Genomic DNA, 6,229 nt, shown 5'->3' with positions numbered 1-6,229 from the left:
ATAAAATAAGTCATGTAATGGGATTGATGTAATCAACTAGTCCCCTTCCCCAAAATTTCAGGTCTTTTGCATATACTGGAAAGGATAATTATATACATAGGTAAATAGGGTATACATATTACCTTATTATTTCATACACTATTTCAGTATCATCATCATCATCGTTATTTTAATGTCCACTTTTCCAAGCTTGCATAAGTTGGACAGAGTTTTACACACCACATGTGATGCCTCTTATGCCCAGTTTTTCTCTCAAGGCACTTACGCTCTGTCGCACATGCATATTGACATTGCTCATCCAGCAAAGCATACTAACTTCATTTCTTTCAAGCCTTCACATGTCCTCTGTGGTCACAGCCTATGTTTCATGGCCCTGGAGCATAGCTGTTCACACACAGGCATCATACAGTGTGCCTTTCATTCTGAGGGAGAGGCCCTTTGTTACCAACAGAGATAAAAGGTCCCTGAACTTTGCTCAGCCTATTCTAATTCTAGTAGCTATGCTCTTAAAGCATTCACTTTCACTGCTGGCTTGATCACCTAGATAACAGAAGCTATCAACTACTTCTAGGTATCTCCACTGGCATTTGATGGAGTATATTTTCTGTACATTTCTAGTGTTTATTGTACTTATACATCTGCTACACACAAAGACTGTTTTCTCTGTTAACCTTTCTCTGATATTGCTGCACCTCTTATGTATCCATAGCTTGTACTGGGTACATCTTATAGAGTTTCTACCTACACCTTTTCTACATATTGAGCAGAGCCATCTACCTGAAGGAATTTATGATTTATCAGCTTTCCTACTTACCTCCTTTCTGTGGAAGAGCGTAGGCTCGAAACATTAAAAACTTTCTCAATTCCCGAGCGTTATACTAATACATCTATTTGTTTTCTACACCACTTGTTTTCTACACCACTTGTCTTCGTCTGTTGTTTTTTTTGTGAATTTTCCCTATATATATATATATATATATACATACATATATATATATATATATATATATATATATATATATATATATATATATATATATATATATATATATACACACTGTATTTTAACGTGTATAAGGAACCTTTTTTTGTCAAAAATTAGGTTTAAAAAATATGGGAGTTTCTTATACATGGATAGTATTACAATCCCTTACAAAACCTTTTTTCAAAGATGAAGGGGTTCCTTATGCACAAGGATTCCTTATACATGTTAAAATATGGTGTATATATATATATATATATATATATATATATATATATATATATATAAATATATAAATATATAGTTTTAGGGAAAAGAACCAAGGTTCATGAACTCATCAATGAAAACCCACTGTCACATATAGAAAAATAATAATATTATCCCTAATAATATGATTATATATATATATATATATATATATATATATATATATATATATTGGAAGGTTTGGAGGTGATGTACAGGAATTATATTATAGAAAAAAATGAAGCTACTCAGAAATCTAGATGGTTGTACATTTACAGATTTTTATTAATGTGTCACATGTTTTATAAATCATATAAAGCACTTTTCACCTAGTCTTGTAGGATTTTCAAATTTTTGATTTCACCTTTCGGTGCCGTCTCTTTATATAGTTTTATTGAGTGTGTAGGGGTGGAGAGAGAGATATATAGGATAGTAAGAGAGGGTGAGGAATGGAGGGAAAAGTGAGAGAGAGAGAGTATCTGTGTGTGTGAGTGTGTGTGTTTTTGTGTTGGTGTGTGTGTGTGTCTGTGTGCGTGTGTGTGTGTGTGCCTGTGTATCTGAAAGGAGTGTGAATGGGAAAGAGAAAAGAAAATTGTGTCTATAGCTGGTCAGTTCTTTCAATGATAAGTTTATTCTTGGACTTCTAAAGAAATGGCAAAACCAGGTGGCATTGTTTTGAAGAAAGTTGTTTTTCAAAAAGAATATTTGGTGTCATTGTCTAGTAGGAGAGAGTGTGTGGGTGCGTTTGTGTGTGTGTGTGTGTGTGTGTGTGTGTGTATGTGTGTCTGTGTTCGTGCATATATGTGTGCCTGTGTATTTGAAAGGAGTGTTAATGGGAAGAGGAGGGAAGAAGAAGGTTCTGTTTATTTATATATATATATATATAATATATGCATCTGTGTGTATATCTATGAGTATATATATATATATATGTGTGTGTGTGTATATATATATATGAATCTATATAGGTGTATATATGAGTATATATGCACATATACATAGGTATATATACAAACATATATATACATACATATATATAGGTATATATACACATATATATGTATGTATATTTACATACATATATGTGTGTGTATATACATACATATAAATGTGTATATATACATACTTACATACATATAAATGTGTATATATACATACATATGTGTATATATACATACATAATATATATGTATACCATCCCTAAGTATAACAAATGTATACACACACACATACATATATACATGCATGTGTGTGTGTGTGTGTGTGTGTGTATTTATGTAAATACAGGCGTATGAAAATATACCCATATATATATAATTAGAAATGTTGTATACATTATAGTGTTTTCTGTTTGTTTACATTAGTATGTAGGCACAATCCACACTTTTTTTTTGTGCATTAAATAGCTTGACCTCTGCTGAGCTGAAAAAGTTCCAACAAATCCTTCATTATTTGTTCAAGCTATTGCTAAGACCATTTGTGTGTTCTCAACAACTATTTTGTGCTCAGACAGTAAATGAGGAAGTGTTTCTCTTTCTTTTTCTCTTATTTAACTTGCAAACATCTGACATCACTGTCATCTCTACCAATTTCTTCCACACACTTCTTTCTGTTATATATTCCTACAAGTTAATGATGGAGCAAATTTTCATGGAATCTAAGTTATAACTTAATTATCCATGACTTTTTGTATGTATTTGTTATCTTTCTCTCAAAGACTTCCTTTTTTGAATTTTATCACTATACTACTTCAGCTTCAGTTCTTCTGATTCTTTTGCTATTTCTTTTTCAAGTGCTTCCAGTTTTTCTTGTATGTATGCCATTCATTATTCTCTCATCACCAAATTGCATCACTTTTCTGACACCAGGCATTACAACTAATTCTCTTTTAACTTTTTCAGTGCCAACTTGCCTCAGATCACCTTGGTCCTAAGATACAGACTTCCTATTCTAAAGTGATCTAAATTAAGATCTTCCTTCAAAATTTCATAATTAATGTCCCAAACACCAGCTTGATAACAAAAAAATTATTTCACTAAATTCTTCATTATTTTAAAAATATGGTAACAAAAGGGTTAATAAGCTATTATTCTTTACTGATATTTTCTCTCTTCTCTTTCTTTCCATATAGAACACATTTTCATTGCCATAGCTTTTGTTTCATGCATACATCTTTCTTACTCTTCACACACATATCTTCTTCAATAACCTTTTATCACTTGCTTGTTTGCTGAGATGCAAAAATCTTTGTATAAATTAAGATCCAATGGCTTATTTGATTTCAATCGTTAGTAAATACTTCTAATCTTATCTGCCATTTATCCATCATTTCTTTTATTAGACCAAACACCTATCAGTGCTACACATGTTATCCTATAGCTAATTTAATCTCTCTGACATCATATGTGTTCTGTTAATGATGAAGACCCAGGAGTTTCTCTTGCATTTTTTATTTTTTATTTCATCTGTGATAAAATTTATCCATTATCAAAAGATCTAGTATACCAAGTACTGCATTGTTTTAATCTTTTAGTCAGTAGACAGCTCAGTGTCTATGACCCTTTACAGGGACCCTGACACTAATAGAAGAGGAAACTTGGCCTAAGACCTTACTACTGAATAGACCCTGTTAAAAGCACCCAAGGCATCAAGTAGCAGTGTTAAACCAAGCATTGGACTAAGTCAACCACCCAATTAGGCTATAGCAGGATTTGAACTCAGAACACAAAGAACTAGAAGAAATACTGCAAGGCACCCAGTCAGATGTTCTTACAGTTTTGCCAGTCCACTACCCTAGATTGATATTTCTTTTTTATTAGTTCTAAAAGAATAAAAGATAAAGTTGATATTTGCAGAGATGGAATAACTATTGTGAGTCATTCTACCCAAAGCTTTAACAATTTTGTCACTTCACCATATGTTATAAGGTAAACAAATGAAGAACACTGTAGATAATGCTGGTCAAAATCTACTATTCCAGAATAAAAAACGAGATGATCAAGGCTGAAACATATTTCATCATAGAGCTTCCCAATCAGGGCTGACCTAGGGCTAAACAAAAGCAACAACAAAGAATAAGTATTAGATGAATCATTACACAATGTTGTCCTATTTATATCTTCTGCAGGAAGGATAGGATAGTTGTAGTTGGAACTGCTAAATCCACTATACCAGAATAAAAAATGAGATGATTGAGGCTGGAATATATTTCATCATAGGGCTGCCCAATCAGGGCTGACCTAGGGCTAAACAAAAGCAACAACAAAGAATAAGTATTAGATGAATCATTACACAGTGTTGTCTTTTTATATCCTCTGAAGGAAAGATAGAATAGTTGCAGCTGGAAAACTTGATCATAGGTTTATTCAAACAAGGCTGACGTGGTTTCAAGTAACAACATCTAGTGGTTGTTTTTTGTTCTATTATTATTCATTATTTTATATCAATGGTTCTTGACCACTTTTTGCCTATGGACCCTTTTGATTCCTATTTTACTCAGGTGGACCTTCATAAACATCCAATGTTTAAAAAAATCTTAGGTGTGGCTGTGTGGTAAGTAGCTTGCTTACCAACCACATGGTTCCAGGCTCAGTCCCACTGCGTGGCACCTTGGGCAAGTGTCTTCTACTATGGCCTCGGGCTGACCAAAACCTTGTGAGTGGATTTGGTATACGGAAACTGAAAGAAGCCCGTCAAATATATGTATATGTATATATATATATATATATATATATATATATATATATATATGTGTGTGTGTTTGTGTGTCTGTGTTTGTCCCCGCCAACATCGCTTGACAACCGATGCTGGTGTGTTTACGTCTCCGTAACTTAGCAGTTCAGCAAAAGAGACCGATAGAATAAGTACTAGGCTTACAAAGAATAAGTCCTGGGGTCAATTTGCTCGACTAAAGGCGGTGCTCCAGCATGGCCGCAGTCAAATGACTGAAACAAGTAAAAGAGAGTAAAAGAGAGTATAGGCTGTGTGATAAGAAGCTTCCTTCCCAACCACATGGTTCCAGATTCAGTCCCACTGCATGGCACCTTGGGCAAGTGTCTTTCTATTATAACCTCAGGCTGACCAAAGCCTTGTAAGTGGATTTGGTAGACAGAAACTGAAAGAAGCCCGTCATATGTATATGTATGCATTTATGTGTGTATGTCTGTGTTTGTCCCCCTGCCATCATTTTGACAATTGATGCTGGTGTGTTTATGTCCCCCATAACTTAGCAGTTCATCCAAAGAGACCAATAGAATAAATACTAGGCTTACAAAGAATAAGTCCTTAGGTTGATTTCTTCAACTAAATCCGTTTAAGCCAGTGCTCCAGCATGGCCACAGTCAAATGACTGAAACAAGTAAAAGAATAAAAGAATGAAAGAATATCTTTATAATTAAATATTATCAGGAATTAGATAAAAAAAAAAATTGCTAAAAGTATAAGCGATCTATTATCTTTTATCTTTTATTTGTTTCAGTCATTTGACTGCAGCCATGCTGGAGCATCACCTTCAAAGATTTTTAGTCAAACAAATTGACCTCAGGGCTTATGACATATAATTTTGTCCGCTTCTTGTTGTTGATGACAATGATTTATTTTTTAAAACAAAATGATTACCACAACTTTTCTATGGTGTGTGACTATAACTTTATGGAGAACATGAGTTGTTGTTCACTCCTAATCTGCCTTGATCAGGCAAACTTATGATCAAAGACATACCAGTGTTGACCAACCCATCTTTTTCCCATATGCATGGAACTTAGAACTGCATAATCCAGTATGTCCTATTTTAACATGACAGTGTGCCATTTAAGAGAGATTTGGTTGTTATTTCTTGCAGTTTGGTCAACTACAGGGAGACTCTTATTAGCTGAGGAGGCTACTATCAATATTACTTTCTGGTATTTCCTTATCTAGAATTTATTGGTGAAATTTTGAAAAAACATACAGGTGCAGTCATGGTCATGTGGTTAAGATACTTGCTTGGTGCCACTTGGTTTT

Source organism: Octopus bimaculoides, chromosome 3 (assembly GCF_046866305.1).
Source record: "Octopus bimaculoides isolate indiv1 chromosome 3, ASM4686630v1, whole genome shotgun sequence".
In the NCBI taxonomy this organism is placed as follows: Eukaryota; Metazoa; Mollusca; class Cephalopoda; order Octopoda; family Octopodidae; genus Octopus; species Octopus bimaculoides.
Note: the sequence above shows the minus strand (reverse complement) of the source record.